Source organism: Canis lupus, chromosome 9, assembly GCF_011100685.1.
Source record: "Canis lupus familiaris isolate Mischka breed German Shepherd chromosome 9, alternate assembly UU_Cfam_GSD_1.0, whole genome shotgun sequence".
Taxonomy (NCBI): Eukaryota; Metazoa; Chordata; class Mammalia; order Carnivora; family Canidae; genus Canis; species Canis lupus.
The window spans coordinates 29,352,472-29,372,462 of NC_049230.1; the positions used below are offsets into that span (position 1 = coordinate 29,352,472).

Sequence of the window (19,991 nt, forward strand, 5' to 3'; positions counted from 1 at the left end):
TTTATTTATAAAAGTATGCAAAATGAGATACCGATGAGCTTTTTGTTTATCTCAAAACAATTGACCATATCCTTTAATATTTTGATTTTCCAATTAAGGAACTCATAGATAATCAAGATAATAGATTAGGTAGCTTAAAAGCCTAAAGAATGAACATTGGTAAAACATGGGAATTAGCCAGACGTTGGCAGATAAGGAATCAGTAACCACTGAGATATTTTCAATAAACATTTTTATTGAATGTGCCATTTTTTTTCTTTGCCTTGCTCATTTATGGCATTTGCTGAGAATCCAGGGCAGAGCAGATGATATTTATTCACCAAAGCAGATACAGTGTCTGAAGCAAAACAAAAGGTCATGCAATAACCCTCTGCAAAAAAAAAAAAAAAAAAAAAAGTATAAACTTTCCCCCACAGGGATCTCAATTATTCTAATTTTTAGTGCATACTGGCATGAAAAATATTAATAAGATGACAGAAAGCCTGATAGGAAAAAATTAGCCAATTATCTCCATGTTTTATATCTAAAATACAAAGCATACTGGTGTTTGGAAATTTTTGAATCCTTAGAAACTTGCTTGGTTGATATCAGCACAGTAGGCATGAATAGATATAGCCTTCATATCTACTTTCTTTGTTTTGATAAAGGTATCTCCTTTCTCTCCATTTGAGTAAAGAATCCTGAACTGGAAAGCAGTTATGTACCTGCTTAACCTAGGTTCTTCCATATAATCAGCTTTGTGATAACTCTAAATATTTATTGCCTCATCTATAAATTGGAGACATTAATGTCCATTCTTGCTTTATAGAGGAATGAGAACAAAATCAAATAGTAGACATGAAAGCATTTTATACCCGGGAAAACAGTAAGGCAATTGCATTATTATAGTATTGCAGCATAATGTCCAAGTGCTTCCCCTTGACCAATCCCAACTCACATTTCTCACTTTTTCTACCCTAGAATCTTTGAATTGGCCATGCAATCTTTGACAACTCATTCACCTCTCTGATCATATTTTTCTCATCAGGTAAATGAAGAAGCTATTCTAGATGATATTCAGGACCTTTCTGTGCTTTGCATTTCTGTGATAAGACAATATAAAGTTTTAAAAATATATTATGGTATGTGGTTTGAAAAAAAGCATTAGGAAATAATGTGAACTTCCTTTCTTTAAAAGATGGCCATTTGCAAGATTAAGGATTATATTTACAGATTAATTACATCAATAACTTAATCTTTAATTATATCAAATGTTTAGATTAGATATTATATTAAAACCAAGCTCCTTATAGTAACCTAAAAGGCCCTTTATTACCTAGCTCCTAAGTACATATCTGTTGTTTTAAGTTATTTCATACTTCTCTCATTGGGAGGCAGGATCTATATCCCTTCCCCTTGATTCTGAATGACTTCTTCAATCAATAGAACACTAAAGTGATGCTACACTGTTTCAAAGGCTGGGTCATCAAATGTCATAACACTTCTGCTTAGATCTTTTGAAATGCTTACTCTCTGGATATTCCCTTTTGGGATCCTCCTTAGACACGGGCCTCCAGTTGTGGAAAGTCAAGCCACATGGAGAGGACACTTGCATATGCTTTGGTCAACAGTCCTAATAGAGTCCAAGTCTTCCCAGTCCAGGTACCGAGAATGAGTGTAAAGAGGTGTCCAGGTGATTCCAAGATGAGGCTTCAAGCATAGTAAATAGTAAAGCAGAAATAAGCTATCTTTGCTATTCCCTGACCAAAACCTTGACCCACAAAATCCATAAGGGTAAAAAAAAAAAAAAAAAAAAAATGTTTGTTTTACACCACTAGCTCGGGAGTGCTTTGTTGTGTAACCATAGATATAACCAGATTGGTCTACCTCTCTTACCATTTGTCATGTTCTAGATACCCTTGGCGTCCTACAGTCTCTTGATTATGAAAGAATTTTCCTATCTAATGGCCTTTTTACTTTCTTTTTTTTTTTTTTTTGCCTTTTTACTTTCTGTTCTCTCTCCCCCACCTTTTCCTCTGTGTATTCCCTCCACCTACGTGTAGATATTTACTTATTATCTTTGACAGTTCAACTAAATGGCTCCTCCGAAGAAAGGCTTTTCCTAACCATCTCATCCAAAATAACCTCCTTATATGCCCTCACCAGTGCTTTTCATAGTCTAAAATTACCTCATAGGTCTGTCTGCATATTTATTACTTATCTTCCTCCTATAATATTTAGCATAGGAGTGGGATCATAGTGTCATACTATTCACAGTTATAGACACAGCACCTAAAACTTTCTTAGTGAATAATGAACATAATGTGCATAAGAAATATCTTTGAGGGGCACCTGAGTGGTTCATTTGGTTAAGCATTTAGCATCGGCTCAGGTCATAATCCCAAGGTCCTGGGATGGAGTCCTGTGTCAGCCTCCTTGCTCTGTGGGGAGCCTACTTTTCTCTCTCCCTCTGTCCCCCACCTCAACTGGTGTTCTCTCTCACTCACTCTGCTTTCTAAGAAATTAAATAAAATAAATCCATTTTTAAAAAAAGAAATATCTGTGATATAGGCTTAAAATGTATTCCTACACCCAACAATGAACACTAATTTCAAAAGTCTGTGATAGGACTTATAACCCAGAATTTCTAAGATGTAACTCAGGTATTCCAAAGAAAGTGTAATGTGGGACATTGCTCTAAGATAACACTTTCTCTATACATATGAAAATTTCTTCATCAAACAGCAGTGTAAGATAGTTGCAACCTAGATAATATCCTATAATAGACTCTAAGTAGTAGTAGTAATAGTTGTTATATTTCATTAGGATAGATGACCACAGGAAAAGATAACTAATAAAGAAATTTCTATTGTGCCTCTCCTCCATTCACTACTTATTTGTCCATGCTGTTGTATTTATTTTCTTGCACAGTTATAACTGAGAGTATAAACAATATTTTGAGAATTCTCCCTCTATCCCAATAATCCTCTTTTTCTCTCCACTGAAATTCATTCTTCCTTATAAATACTTCTCACATTAAGTACTATCTGCCTAGTTTTATTGCTGTTCCTCTATATTTGGCCCACATATTTTTTTGAGCAGATAGTAAAGAGAACTCTCATATATTCCTACTTCCCACAGTTTCTCCTATTATGAATATCTTGCATCAGTGTAGCACATTTGTTACAATTAACTAACCAATATTGATACATTATTATTAAACAAAGTCCATAGTTTATATTAAGTCTCACTGTGTTGTACATTCTATGGGTTTTGCCAAATGCATATGGCCATGTATCCACAATTACAGTACCATAATGAAGAGTTTTACAGCCCAAAAAATCCCCTGTGCTCCACCTATTCATCCTTCCCTCTCCCTTAACCCCGGCAACTACTCATCTTTCACTGTCTCTATAGTTTATCTTCTCTAGGAGGGCATATAGATGGAATTACTCAGTATGGACCCTCTCCACATGGGCTTCTTTCACTTAGCAATATACATACAACATTCCTCCGTGTCATTTTGTAGCTTAATAGCTCATTTCTTTTTATTTCTGAATAATGTTCTATTGCATAAAGGTATCTCAGCTTGCCTATCCATTAACTCATTGAGGGACATTTTGATTGCTTCTAGGCTTTGGAGATTATGAATAAAGTTTATATAAGCATTCGTGTACAGATTTTTGTGTGACATATTTTCTTGCTAAAAGTTGTGATAATTTCTAACAAGTCTGTCTCCAGTGTTTGAACCAATACATTTCTTCATTCATTTACTCCACTGCTGAAGTGACCTTTCTAAAATATACATCTGTCACTGTCAACATTCTGCTAAAAAAAAACTTCAGTGTACTCAGTGATGTTTATATCCTTCCTTAGCAAGATACAAGTGGATTTTTATCATATCCCAGAAGACCTCTCTGAATTTATGTCATACCACTGTGCCACATGTAGCCTTTGCCTTCCAGACATAGTAAAACATCTGCCTTCCCAAGAATTAGCTCTAACTTCTCTGGTGTCTGCTGATCTCTGGGCCTAGCATAAACTTTCCTATTAATGTTAGCCTCTTCATTCCCTACTAAACATCTCTCTTCAACAGCTCTGTCAATCCCAGGATAACCTATCTGCATCCCCATATCTGCAGCAATGCCTATGATAGTATTCACCTCAGTGCGCCACATCCGTTTGTTTATTTCTTTCCCTCACTGTGCTTTTAGAAGCACATTGTGTGGTTTATGGTAGTTTACATAGGTTGGAGAGTTAATAAATGAGGTTTGAGAAGGGGTACTGGATGCATCAACAGACCAGGCATTGAGTTGAAGCTTTGGTCCTTACTAGCTTGTTACATGGTTCTTGTAAATCAACCAATGCTTCAGTACCAATTTTCTATTTCAAACTTTACATGTTATTCTGTTTTACAATTGCTGCAAATATTAAATAGTGTTTGAAGATTTTTGTAAGCTGTAAAGCACTATTGTGAAATATTTCAATGGGTTTTCAACTACAAAGTCTTAAAAGTAAAAGTAACAGCATAAACTCTCTCAAAAGGGGGAAAATCTATGAATACATTATAATCATAAACTTTCTACAGCTAGAGCAGAACTTAGAGGTCATTTTCTCCAGATCTTTAATTTTACAGATGAGGAAACTGTGATCATAATAGGTTAAATGGGCTGCCTAAAGTCACAAAGCAATGATATAGTTGAACGTGAAGCAGAATTCAACATGGCTAAAGGGTTACAGTTAAGGAAGATTTGGTATCCTGTAATGGGATAAATCTTGAAAATCATTAGAGCATTAAAAAAATTTAAAATTTCTCCAGTCTCTTTACAACTTTAAAAGCAAATTTAGTTTCCAGAGAAGATTCAATTCCAAGGAAAAATTCAATTTCATGTTTTTATTAACCTGACCATGGACATGCTTGAACATCTCTTGGAGTCATTCTTGATAAAATAGATAAATTGCTATGGTTGGGAAGTTGCCATTTAGAAATAATATATTGTAAATAAAATGTATATAAAAATATATAATAAACTTATTTATTAGGAACTCAGGATTATAGAAGAGCCCAAATCTTTAAATTAAACAGCCTCTACCACCACTCAAATCTACCCCTACTTATCTGGCTTTACCCTCTCAAATTAAAACCCTGATCCATATTGCAAAATAAATGGTCCATGGGATGAAAGCACTTTCCAGTACAGAGGTGGCAATACAGGAAAGTGGGGAAAAAAAGCAAGCAGAGACAATGAACTCTTAAAGAATCACTTTATTAACATAGGGAATAGAAAAACAACTCTTATTTAAAACTGACTATGGTCGCTCTGTCTGCTAGGAAAATAATATAAATTTTCTGTTGGGCCAATAGCACAATGTTCAGGGAATTGAATTAATGATTTATGGTGATTTATGTTTCACAAATGATTTGGAGGATTGAGGAAGAGTTGAGTATAAAGAGAGAGAGAAGTCCTGCAATATGCAGGAACCTATGTCACTTTACTCTTAGAGTATAGATTAGGGATGAGGTTAATACTCAGACAGAAAACAGAAGATCTGTAAGAGGAGAGACTTGAAAGAGAACAAGAATTTAGCAGAACTAACAAACAAAAAAATCAGAATGTAAGTTATTAAGATGAGAAGCTCTCCGTTTGTCCCTAGATTTGAAATGCTGAGGTTCTACTGCAGGTGATAATTCAAGTTCAAACAACTTCTACTTTAAGCTTAAAGACAAGGTGACTTGACACCCCAAGGTGGTACAGTCAGTTAAACATCCCACTCTTGGTTTTGGCTCAAGTCATGATCTCAGGGTTGTGAGACTGAGCCCTGTGTTGGGCTCCACATGGAGTTTGCTTAAGACTCTCTCCTGCCACACCTCCAACCCCATGCTTGCACTCTCTCTCTAAAACAAATAAGTAAATCTTAAAAAAATAAAAAAAAAAAACATATAAATACAAAGTGACTCTAGTGTTGGAGGTTAGCAAGGCCCTTGGCCCTCAGGTGTGTACCTACTTGATGCTTTATTTTGTGAGCAAAGTTCAAATGCTGACTTTACTATTCAATAATAAGAGATATACTTAAGAACATGAGTGGGCATTCAATTCTCTGAACCTTACCAACTGTGCATAACTCAAATCTTTTTCTTTCAACCTCAAAAATAAGAGATTAGGAATATATCCTGACTGAGTAAGAAAACAACTAGATAAGATGCTGTAGAGCCCAGGTGAAGATCTACCTCTTCACAAACCACGTATGTGACTTAGACAAGTCACACAGCTTCTGTAGACTCACTGTTCTCATCCTTAAATGGAGGAAATGGGATCAGATTAATGGCTTTCAAACCTTTTTAAGTGGCATGTGCTGTACTGTGTGCTTAATAAATGTTATATTTTATAGAAATAATAAGCTAGCAAAATTTGGATTAAGATATGCATCTTTTCTTTTATTTTGCCAACAAAAAATGGAGGTAGTTAATACTTGAGGTAGAAGTAACTTAAAATTTAAAATTCTGACAGAGTTTAAAGAAAAATCAGAAAAGAATCCTGAATTTTCAATATATAAAATCTATTTTTGTTATTTATTTGTCTAAAAAAGATGTAATTCAGAAGGACCAGTATTAGTTTCTGGGCCTCCTAAAAATGGGGCATGGTGCCCCTGGCTCAAAAATAATGCAATCAAGCTTACCTTTGTCATTATCAGTTTATTTTCTGTTTTCTCCTATTTTCCTTTCACATCTCATTTTCAAATTTTAGTACTGATTTAAAAGCTACATAAAGTTATTCTGCACTCATCTATCATTAATAAAAGCAATTTAAATTAATCTTTCTTTTTGATTTTGGGGGCACTGGTGAGCACTGCTGAAGTAAGGGCATTACCATGGTAGGTCACACATGTGGTACAAGATGGTTCTGAAAAGGGCTGAAGAGGGTTATCGCTCACCAAGAAATAATTCTTATCTTCTGCTAAAATGTAATTAAATCTAAAGCAAAATTGTGTGAAGACTTTTTGAGCATAAGAAATGCTTTCATTCAATAAACTCATTTTTAATTTTTTCAATTCATAGTGTTATCCCGACTCAGAAATCTATTGTGTCTATTTTGCACAGGTGTGGAATAGTAGAAGTATGTTGTACTTGGCATCCAAAAACTCAGATTCTAATTCTGAATTACAGTGTGCTAATGTGTAACCTTGGACACATTATGAAACCTTTCTAAAATCTCAGCTTTCTGTCTTGTAGAACTTGTTCTGTAATTCCTATACATTAAGACAGTTGTGTAGATCAAAGAGTTTATTTGACAAGTATTCATCAGACTCCCTGCATGAACTTAGTACTGCTCTAGGCACCTCCAGTACAGCGAGACAAACCAGATGTGATCACCTCTGTTAGAGGGCTCACATTCTAATGCAATGCACAGTCAATAACAGTAATACTGAAGACAAGCTCTACAAAGGAGATAGATTGAGGGACAGAGAGAGTAATGGAAATATGGAAGGTTGTTCAAGGGTGGTGGGAAACAACCTCTACAATAAGTGGATATTTGAGCAGGAAAGTCTATTTTTGTAACAAATAATGGAAACCTGATTAAAACTAATTAAATCCTGGAGCACCTAGATAGCTCATTTTGTTAATCACCTGCCTTTGGCTCAGGTCATGTTATCAAGGTCATCCCTGGGATCAAGCTCTGCGATGGGCTCCCTGATCGGTGGGGAGCTTGCTTCTCCCTCTGCCCCTCCCCCTCCTCATGCCCTCTTTCTCTAACTCAACTAAATAAAATCTTTAAAAAAAAGTTCAATCCCTATTGTTGCCTCTACTACTACCCCCCGAAACAATTACAGAACAATTACATTCAGCAGTCCAAACCGTGTCACTCCAAACCATGTCATCAAGATTTTTACCACTCTCGAGAAAGAGGAACCCTCCTGCACTATTGGTGGGAATGTGAACTGGTGCAGCCACTCTGGAAAACTGTGTGGAGGTTCCTCAAAGAGTTAAAAATAGAGCTGCCCTACGACCCAGCAATTGCACTGCTGGGGATTTACCCAAAGATACAGATGCAGTGAAACGCCGGGACACCTGCACCCCGATGTTTATAGCAGCAATGTCCACAATAGCCAAACTGTGGAAGGAGACTCGGTGTCCATCGAAAGATGAATGGATAAAGAAGATGTGGTTTATGTATACAATGGAATATTACTCAGCCATTAGAAACGACAAATACCCACCATTTGCTTTGACATGGATGGAACTGGAGGGTAATATGCTGAGTGAAGCAAGTCAATCGGAGAAGGACAAACATTACATGGTCTCATTCATTTGGGGAATATAAAAAATAGTGAAAAGGAACAAAGGGGAAAGGAAAGAAAATGAGTGGGAAATACCAGAAAGGGAAACAGAACATGAGAGACTCCTAACTCTGGGAAACAAACAGGGGGTGGTGGAAAGGGAGGTGGGTTGGAGTTGGGGTGACTGGGTGACGGGCACTGAGGGGGGCACTTGATGGGATGAGTGCTGGGTGTTATGCTATATGTTGACAAATTGAACTCCAATAAAAAGAAATTTAAAAAATTTTTTCCCATTCTCTCTTCATTGCTAGGCTTGATTTTCTTCCTCTTTGTCCTCACAATTAGGCAAGATTTCTTATTTTTTCAAATCCCAGAAAATATGTTCCTCGGACTTTTAAGGCTTATATGTCCTTAGAACTCATGAACTCAAAAGTGACTCCCCCTCTTGTTTTTTTCCTCCAATAATTCCAGGCAAAGTCTCAAGGAGGTTTGTGCCTGGCCGGAATCCTCTGTCTATTCCTGAATTAATCACCATGGCCACTAAAAATAATGATGATTTGTAATTAAGATATTTGCTTTTAAAGGAAATTTTAAGAGATGTGATTTTTAAATATTTATTTGTTCTTATTCTGTTTGCTCATGTTAGCTCTACTCTTTCATGTTGTTGTTTTTTTCTAAATTACATGGGGATCCTGAATGTCTCTGATCATATTTATACATGAAGTTCCAGATTGATTATTATAGGTCTGTGTTGTCTTGATAGTTGTGAAGCTGGTTTCTGCAACAGGCTTCTTAAATAGGAGTGCTAATTGTAAGTCTTTCTAAGTGACCCACACATATCCAGGCAAGCAGCTCTCCTTTCAGCTGCATTAGTGGAGAGTACTTAGGCAACACTGGGTTTGCCTGTGTTGTCAGCTTAGGGACAATCTGTTCTGGGGATAAAATGCTTTCATGTATTTAACTTTCCACCAGAGGTAACTCTGTCTTTTGTGGAGTTCTGGCATATATTTTGGTATTTGCTTTATTTTGTTTTTGTTTGGTCTTTAAACTCCATGAAAAAATAAATAAATAAATACATACATACATACGTACATACATACATACCAGAGAGGTATTTATTTAGGAAATTCTCATTGCCTTAGTCCAGGGACAGACTCTACATTCTGTGCACTTAGAGAAGGGAAGAGCATCATTCATTTGGTCATTCAGCAGGGGGTCCTTGAATTATAAAAAGTGTTTTGTCTCCTTCTTATATGCATCACATGTGTCGCTAATTCCTTTAGGAAGAAGAAAGTGGATGCGAGTGAGAAGTAGATAATCTGTTTTTAAAACTGGGCATTATCTGCATACAGTTGTCCATGATGACGGTTCTGCCAATGCTCAGGGGCTAATTCCTAACTATTCTGGCCACTGGCTGGGCTGCATTTCTCTAGTTTGAATGCTCCCTGAATGCCTGTAAAAGCTTAATTAGCTCATCATTGGAGACCTTGATATGTATTCCAAAGTAGAAGGTGTGCAGGAATTGGGGCAAGAAGGAACCAGGAACTATGACTAGTTTGCCTCCTCTGCCTTGGACAGCATGAGGCTCATTACCTAAGATCTGGTAAAAGAAAGTACCTCTTGGAAATCAAACCCCTCTGGATTACAGGGCATCTTATGAGGACACACTCATTTCCAAATATTCTCCATTCTACTTCAATTCTTCTAAGTCCCTCCTTCTTTTTGCTTTCTACCTTTTTTTTCTTTTTTACTCCTCACCTAATCTCTTTTTAATTCTTGAAAGCTCCAAGGCCTGAACAGTCCCTTCAATATCATGAATCCCACTGATGTGTACCCTCACCCGGTTCTGACATTCCACATAGAGAGGCACATCCATTGTACTGGAGCATAGTGAATGTGCTTTCTTGCAGTCTCATTGCTAGGTGCTTATGCACTTACATGGATCTCTCTCTCTCTCTCTCTCTCTCTCTCTCTCACACACACACACACACACACACACAAGCACACATGCGAATGTGCAGGAATGAGTGAACTCATTCCTAAGGACCATAGGATAGAACTGTCACACAGCACAGTGACCAGTTTCTCTGAGACTTTCTAAAATCAAGCATCTTGCCAAAAAGATAAATTTCCTTCAGAAAATTCACATCTAGTATACAACAAAAATTTCTGCTCCTCTAATTAAAGCCACTCTGATCCTTCTTCTGTACTAATCTCATCGGCCTTCTTGTAAGAGTTAATTCTTCTCTTCCCAGTACTGAATTGCTTTATAGAGCATTTTAATGAATGCTACTTTACCCAAATTACTTCTAATTACAAAGCTCCCCACCACAGTATGGGAGATGCCCCCTTTCACTGTGTTAATGTCTCCAAGATTCTTCTGGGAAGGACAGTTCCCTCCATTTCCCAAAGTATTTTTCCATTTGATAAATATTTATTGTGTGTATTCACCAAGAATTAACACTGTGCTAAGGGTTGGGGAGAGAGAGAATGAGATAAAGTCCTTGTCTCTGGGAGATTAAATTGTAGTAGGGAAGACAGATGAGAAACAAGTAAACAAAATATTAACAGATTTTGATTAATTATGTGAGCAATTAGAGATAGTGGCAAAGCTCTCGAGAGGACATACTTAGATAGGGCTGTCAGGTAAGGAGATAACTTTTAGGTTAAGACCTGAAAATGGAATCAAGGTTGTGAATAGTTGACCAGAGGGCCTTTCCAGACAGAGGATCAGCAGATGCAAAGTCCCTACAAAGTCACACTCCTGCATGCGTGCACGTGCGTGCGCGCGTGCACACACACACACACACACACACACACGGCATGTTCTTGAAAGTAATATGAGGTTTATAAATAGAAGTGTAAGGAAAAGGAGGAAAGATGGCATTAGATAAAATGAGAAAATTCTACAGAGGTCAAATAGATTAGGGCATGGTAATGAGCTGATTTCATTCTAAGTGCAAGAGGAATCTATCAACGGATTTTTAAGGGGAGGGGGGTACATTACACGCTGAATTATGTCCTAAAAATATATCTCTGGCTGTTTTATGGAGATTGGATTTTCAGGGAATAAGAATAAAGCAGGGAGATGAGGTAGGATGCTCTTCCATTAGCTTATTCAAGCAATAAAAGTCAGGAAGAGTGGCATTGCAGAGGGCAAGAAATAGAGTGAGTTTAGACATAGATATTCTAGAGTAGAACAAATTGGGCTTCCTGAAAGATTAAATGTGAGTGACAAGGAAAGGAAAAATAAAGCATAGCTGAACTGTAACCTTCTTCTCGATCTTTATTATTACTGTTTTTAAAGTCGTTTAACCTCTCTGTGCCTTTGCTTCCTCAACTTTAAAATGAGGGAAATTTACCTACCTCAAAAAGCTGTTATTAATTTAATCTTGGTCAATATATAACAGTACTTGGCATATAGTGTGTGCTCTACAAGTGCTGGCTCCTCTCATTGTTAAAATACAGTATTATCATCATTATTATTATAATCAGATCAAAGCCTCTCTCTATTTTTCGGTTACCTTTCCAATTTTCCTGTCTGCTTTTCCCTTCCCCGCTATGGCACTGTTATAAAATTATTCTTTCCCACATATCTTTTTTTCTGACATTTCAATTTTGACATTTTCTTCCTAAGAAGAATAGAAAGATTAAGCTTGTATGCTCAGGACACTATCTTGAATTGGAGGTATTTGTAATTTTTGTATTACTGAATGACATATACTACTCCTCACTCCCAATATGAAATAAGTAATGATGAAACGTTATGACCCAAGGAGTCACCATTCTCAGTAATTATATGGATTTTAAAAAAAGAAAACCATTTCTCACTTGAATGTGGGCTAATGTAGCGGAACTGGGTTCCTGTTGGACATGATGCTGAAGACAAGCAACTTTTTATCTAATATACTCAGAAAGGTCTTAGATGTAGACCAAGTTTTAAAACAAATGGGCAACAGTTTTAAGATCCAGGTATCCGAAAGGTTTGATTTGAGAGGTGAATCAAGAGTGGCAACAAATACTGATAAAAATCAGAGAATGCTACAAAAGCTTCAGGACCAGGAAAATAAGATCATCCAGCATCATGTAGGGGACAGTGGTCCCAGGACCAGATGCCTTTCAGTCATGATTTTAATGCCACAGTGTATAGGTGAGTCAGCCTACATCTTACGTTTCACCATGCTACAAACCCCAATTATCCTTGGTCATTGCTTAACACAGTAGCTCATCTGGTATTTCATTTTCATCTAGTACTCCCATTACTCCATTCCTATGAGCCTCTCTTTCCCCAACACAACCTTCTACTACCCTGCCTCCTATTAATACACCTAGTGATATCTGAACCCTTATATTACAAAAAAAAAAAAAAAAAAACAGGGGCATAAAAAGACTAATCTATTCCCAGAATATTAGCTCATTTACACTGCCTTTTCTGAAACTTGGTTCAAGCCAAAGCTTGATATGGTCGTATCTTATTGAATGTTCTAGGAACACTGGAATTCTGCAGTCATTAGCTACTGTGTTCTATAAAGATCAGATAGGTTAAAAAAAAAAAAAAAAAAAAAAAAAAAAAAAAAAAAAAAAAGATCAGATAGGTTAAATCAGTTGAAAATATTCAACTATTCCATATTCCTATTGATGCTGTCTACTTTAGTCATTTATTTGGAGAAATGTTAACATTTCTTTTTTTTTTTTAATTAATTTCTTTATTCAAGAGAGACACACAAAGGCAGACACAGGGAGAGGGAGAAGCAGGCTCTCTGCAGGGAGCCTAATGCTGGATCACGCCCTGAGCTGAAGGCAGACTCTCAATGGCTGAACCACCCAGGCATCACACCCCAGTGTGAACATTTCTAATTATATACTTATTTTTCATTTTTCCCTTTAATTCTGTCAGTTTTTACTTCATGTATACTGAAGTTCTGCTATTAGGTACATATACATTTAAGATTATTTTGTCTTCCTAATGAACTGACTGTTTTAGCATCAGGAAATGCTTATGTTTACTTCTGGACATACTTCTCACTTGAAGTCTACTTTTTCTGATATTAATAGGGGCACTCTAGTATTTTATGGTTGGTGTTTTCATGATAATAAATTCCTACCATTTTAACTTATCTGATGGTATATATGACTGTCTTTTGTAAATAACATTTGCTTAGGTCTTGCTTTGTTATTTAGGCTGATGATCTCTGCCTTTTAATTAGAGTATTTTATATATTTACATTTAATTTAGTTTTGTGATGGACTATAAGACTACTATCTTGATAACTGTTTTCTATTTTAATTATCTGTTCTTTATTGTATTTTTTCCTTTCTTAATTTCTTTTGATAAAGTGTGCATTTGTTTAGTATTTGATTTTTATCTTCCCAATTGACTTTTTTGCTAGTGTTTGCTCTAGAGATGATAATATGTTACTTTAACTTATCACTGTCTACTACAAGTTAATATTATACCACTACACATATAATTTCTCAATATTACGACAGTATAACCCAATTTAATATCCACACACTATTTTGTATACTATTTTTGAAATATGTCTACCTTGTATATGTGTTTTAAACTCAACAATACATTATCATTTTCACTTTAAATAATTATCTCTTTAAAAAATTAGGAGCCAAAAAATATTAATATCATTTATATCCAGCCTCATATTCACCAGTTCTGGCTCTCTTCATTCCTTTGGTAAATAATTTTTCTTCAATTTCAAGGACTCCATTAACATTTCTTGTGGTGTAGTTATGCTAGTGATAAATTCCCATTGCTTCCATCTGAAAATATCTTTATTTCACTTTTATTTTTGAAGGCTATCAGTGTCATATATGCAATTCTAGTTTGAGGGGTTTTTTTTCTTTCAATATTAAAAAAAATGATCTATTGATTTATGGTTTATAGTCTGATGACAAACCAGCAGCCATTCTTATCACTTCCCCTATAGTATCAGAACATGTTTCTTCTCCTCTGCTGCTTTCAAAGTTTTCATTTTATCATTGGTTCTCAGCAAAATAACTATGATTATGCCTAAGTGTGTTTTCCTATGTGCTTATCCTTCTTGATGTTGCTAGGCTTCTTGGCTTTGTGAATTGATGTTTTTCATAATATTTGGAAATTTTTCTGTCATTATTTATTCAAATAATTTTCTGTTCCAATTCCTCTCTTTTTTTTTTTACTGTAACTCCAATTATACATATAATACTTGATATTGCCCACAGACCACTGAGCATCACTCAGCCTTTTCCCTTTCTATGTTTCAGTTAGGATAGTGTTGAAATTCAGGTTCTTCAAATTTAATATTTAGGTCTTATTAGGTCTCCCATCTCTGGGAAAGCCTATACAGTAAATTTCATTTCAGATTTTACTTTTTTTTTTCAGGTCAAGAATTTCCCTTTCTCTATGATACCCTCTATTTAGTTCCTTATTATATTTTTCTATGAAATTCTTAAATTTATTTATAATCATTCTAAAGTCTCATAATTTCAAGTTCTCTGTCATCTTGTCATTTCTATAGATTTTTTAATTCTGATTTTGAATCATATTTCCCTGCTTCTTCACAAATCTAATAATATTTGATCACATGATACACATTGTATTTGCTTGAGAATATGGATTTTGATGCCTTCCCTTTAAGGACTGTAAAATTTTGATTTGTTAGAGAATCAATTTATTAGTACCTCAGCTTCATTTTTTTTGAGTCTTATTTTTCAGGCCTGTTAGTTAGAATTCCAATGTCTTACTTAGAATCTTAGTTACTCTCATAGTTCTCTATGATCAATTATCTGTAGTCTACAGTCAGAGAATCACCCTGAACATGAACTGTGTAATGTTTCCTCAAAACATCAAGATAATTCCTATGCATATTTCTGGATCTTCTTTGTGCAGCTTCCTCCTTTCTGGCAGCTTGCCCAACAGCTGGATATCTAGTCTCCCAAGAAACTCCAAATTCTCTTCTCGGTCTTCTCAGCTTAGCAAGATGCTCTCTACTCAATACAGGCTCCACATCTCTATACTTTAGGTACTTCAGGCAAAAAATCAAAACAATCGTAGGACTCATCTGGTGGTTTTCCTTGTCTCTCGAATCATAGCTCTATGCTCCCTGTTGTGCAATGTCTAAAACCAGTTGCTTTATATATGTTGCATAGATTTTTTGTTGTTTATGGTAGAAAAATTAATATGGAATCAGACACTGAGTCATAGTTGAAAGAAGTCCTAAGGGTGCTCTTTCTTATCACCCTGCTTACCTCAGGACCTCTATAAAGTATAAAATACTCTGTTCCTTTTAGGTTCAAGCCAATTTTTTATATATAGACAACTCCTCATTACAGTCAATAAACAATATCCTGATCTCTGACTCTCACGGACTGAAAAAATTTAGCCCTTAGTTTATAGAATCTTTACCATCTGTGTTATCAATATCTTAAGAAACTTCAATATTGGGATCCCTGGGTGGTGCAGCGTTTTGGTGCCTGCCTTTGGCCCAGGGTGCGATCCTGGAGACCCGGGATCGAATCCCACGTCGGGCTCCCGGTACATGGAGCCTGCTTCTCCCTCTGCCTGTGTCTCTGTCTCTCTCTCTCTCTTTGTGTGACTATCATAAATAAATAAAAATTTTAAAAAAGTTTTAAAAAAATAAAAAAAGAAACTTCAATATCCATTTAGTGACATAAAGCATCCTGATACTCAGTTCTTTGATTTGTTTTTCTTTAGTAGATTTCTATTCTTCTTCAGGTCTGTGACCTACTTTTATAGCTGGATTTTGTCGTCACTTGAAATATATCTACCTCTTAAATAATAAATTCAGAAGTCTGGGTTTTCAAACACAGTCTCCTATTCTTTTACTAAACTGCTCCCAGATCTTTAGTCATTTCACTTCCTCAGAACCTCTAGTGTGTATGTGCATGTGTGTGTGTGTGTGTGTGTGTGTGTGTATGCTTTCTCCCTAGCACCTCCTTCTGACTGAATTTCTTTTGCTGTACAGAGGTTCCATTTTAACAACATTCTTGTTAATACCCTCAGCAACCTAATTTATTTGACTTGTACCCTACCCTACCCAATATCCTCCCTCTTACTGCTCAGCACTCAGCAATCTGACAGCTGTGTCAAATGTTCAGTGAAATGTTCTTGCCTAAGACATTTGCTCAATCCAACAGGTGTTTCTATCTTTACCATACCCGACTTAAGGCAGTACCTGACATTGCTGATCATTTCTTACTTCCTATACAGCAATCTATTTTTTAAATTTCTATGAAATCACATTTTCTGGGTTTCCTTCTACCTTTGGGTATTCTTTCTTACTATACCTTACATGTCGGGTTTTTTTTTTCATTTTAAGTGATTTTTTTTTTAAATCCTAAATGCCACAAATGTTGGAGAGGATATGGAGACTTGCACTGTTGGTGGGAATGTGAACTGGTACAGTTCACCAGTTCACATTCCCTCAGAGTTAAAAATAGACCTGCCCTATGACCCAGCAATTGCACTGCTGGGAATTTACCCCAAAGATACAGATGCAGTGAAATGGCAGGACATCTGCACGCCGATATTTATAGCAGCAATGTCCACAGTAGCCAAACTGTGGAAGGAGCCTCGGTGTCCATCGAAAATGAATGGATAAAGAAGATGTGGTCTATATATACAATGGAATATTACTCAGCCATTAGAAATGACAAATACCCACCATTTTATTCAATGTGGATGGAACTGGAGGGTATTATGCTGAGTGAAGCAAGTCAATCAGAGAAGGACAAACATTATATGGTCTCATTCATTTGGGGAATATAAAAAATACTGAAAAGGAACAAAGGGGAAAGGAGAGAAAATAAGTGGGAAATATCAGAGAGGGAGACAGAGCATGAGAGACTCCTAACTCTGGGAAATGAGCAAGGGGTGGTGGAAAGGGAGGTGGATGGAGGTTGGGGTGACTGGGTGACGGGCACTGAGGGGGGCACTTGATGGGATGAGCACTGGGTGTTATGATATATGTTGGCAAATCGAACTCCAATAAAAAAATATATACAAAAATAAATAAATCTTAAATGCCAGGTTCTCCAGAATTCTCCTCTAAGTCTTGTCTCTATGTATTCTTCCTATTCTCACTACCCCTGTGCCTTCAATACACTTGCTGATTATTTATGAATCTGTTTTCAGCTGAAACCTGTCTCTTGAGCATCAGTTCAGCTACTAAAATATCCACAGGAGTCTCGGATGTGACACATACAAAATTTAACGCGTCTTCTGTTTTCCTAAACCAGTCATCCTCTCTTTCTTAGCTCAACATAGCACAGCCAATGGGGCCCTGCAATGAAGAATTCCAGGGACAATCATTCATTTTCCAGTAATCAAGAGAGGATAGGTTACATAAAATACCACTTATGTAACCTCCCTTGGTTCATGGAATATGGTCATATATCTAACTATCTGAATCAAAATTCCATTTTTTTCTTTTTTAAAAGATTTTATTTATTTACTCATGAGAGACACACAGAGAGACAGGCAGAGACACAGGCAGAGGGAGAAGCAGGCTCCATGCAGGGAGCCTGATGCGGGACTCAATCCCAGGACTCTAGAATCATGCCCTGGGCCAAAGGCAGGCACTAAACCGCTGAGCCACCCAGGGATCCCCATCCATTTTTTTCTTGACTCTTCTCTCCATGACATCCTACCATCACTGCCAATTGTAGTCCTGGATTTCTCTTTACTCCATTCTCCTCTCAATTTGCAAATGAACTTCCCTAGTACAGACACCATCATGTCCCCGATTCTTTTAATATGAAGCTCAAGCTTCTTCATGCTATATTTGAAATATACACATGCTGTCCCCACTTTCCACTCTGGTTTCAATACTAGATACTTTTTCTTAGTCTTATTCTACAATTCAGTCATACTGAAAATTTCTTAGTTGTGCTACACTCCCCCTTTCTTCTACAATTTGATTCATGCTTTTCCCTCTCTTCAGAATTACCTATTCATTATTTTTAAGAGTAAGACTTAGCTTAGTCCTTCTGAAATTCTTAGACAAAGATTTGTGTCAAAGCAGTTTATTTAGGAGACGATCTCAGAAGAAATGGTAGAAAAGTGGGTGAGACAGAAGGAAAAGCAGGTGAAACAGGGTATATCATGATTATGTTGCCATATGGGCAATGAGAACTCAATTCTACTGGGACTATTTGGGACATAATGTAGAATATAACTCAGAATAGTTCCACATAAGAAGCAAGGTAGCTGGGCTACCCATCTTCCATCTCTTGTCCCTCCTTGGCTGAGTATTTCCTGAGGGGATAGTTCTCCAACCTAACCAAGGACAGATTAAGCAGGCCTGAGAAATCACTATGGTTGAGCATCAGGTGCTAGAAGTGGAAGGTCATCAGCATACATTAGGAAGATATATGGAAAGCCAAATATTACAACCAATACCTCTTTAATATCCCTCATCCTGGCCCCTTTTGAATTCTTTATCTCATTGTTTATCACATTATATTAGAAAAAAGTAATTAAACAATAAATTACAATAAACCATGCCTAGTTCAACATGATTTTCTGAAAACCTGACCCATAGTAGGTATTTCTTGTACCTTGACTAAATACTCTTTTATTGAATGGGGCCTTTCAGATTTGGTAGCAATGATTACATCTTTGTAAAATTGTACTAGGTGTTGCAGACTTTTATTTGCTACATTCTACCTCATTCAGATAGAAAGATTAGTATTTGGAAATGAATTTGCAGTAAGGTGTGAGTCTCTGTTTAAGACATCAAAAGTTAATTGTTAAAACATGGTTTTCTTACATCATGTAACCTATGTCTAGGTTGCTCTTTATCATTAACCTTCCATCCTGAAATGTTGTTTCAAAGACTTCCTTTGAATGCTCACATTTGAGAAATGCCAGAAGACAAACATTTATGCTATAAAATAAGTGGAAATGTCGTTTTTAATATGTTCCGAGTGCCTGGCACCTATACTGATTGGGTCTAATCATATTGTTTGGCAAGATTTCCTCTCCACAGATAACTAATTGGAACGACACAGTTGTATTAGTGAATTCTGGGTGAAATAATCGGACATTTTTAATCTGAATGGAAGGCTTTTGTGTCAAATGTTGCAGAGCTGAAACATTATGTGTTGTTTCCAGATTTATGTACCCCCCCAAAAGGAGTTTAGTTCTCTTTTTTTTTTTTCTTCACAGCTTCCGTTTTTTGGCAGGAAAAATCATTACTCCTTTCCCCAGCTCCAAACATTTCATGATCCCCATTACCGAAAGGGAGAAGTCCCACATCTCTATCCTAAAGAAAACTAATGCCATATTTTTGTTTCCCCTTTTCTCTACTTTGCTAGTAACATTTAGATAATATTTTTGAGGCTCCAAGTAACTTTGCATGCCTATCACTGTACTTGGTATTTCACACATATATCATATTTAACTCTTAGAGCAAATGAGAATAATTATGTATGTGATAACAGATTTAAATTGAATAATGTATGGAAAGCCTGTAGAGGTACAGCTAGGATGTGACTCCAAGTCTAACTCAAAGCCAGGACCCTTATTATTTTATTTGAACCCATCCAAAAGCATATGCTGTTCCCTATATAAGTGGACCTGGTCAGTTCACACCCATGTTGTTCAAGGGGCAACAGTATATGCTTTTGGATGGGTTCAAATAAAATAATAAGGGTCCTGGCTTTGAGTTCATGGGTGTGAACTGGCCAGGTCCACTTATATAGGGAGTTCTTTTTTA

General features: G+C 36.4%; 1 long non-coding RNA gene across 3 annotated transcripts in view; it reads right to left on the minus strand.

Annotated features, from left to right (window-relative positions):
- Positions 1–242: 242 nt before the first annotated feature.
- Positions 243–19,991, minus strand: part of LOC111097538 — a 119,032-nt gene continuing 99,283 nt past the window's right edge. For all 3 annotated transcript variants that reach the window (XR_005364051.1, XR_005364053.1, XR_005364052.1), the window contains exon 4: positions 243–370. This is a non-coding gene — a long non-coding RNA (uncharacterized LOC111097538). The remainder of the gene's footprint in view (positions 371–19,991) is intronic.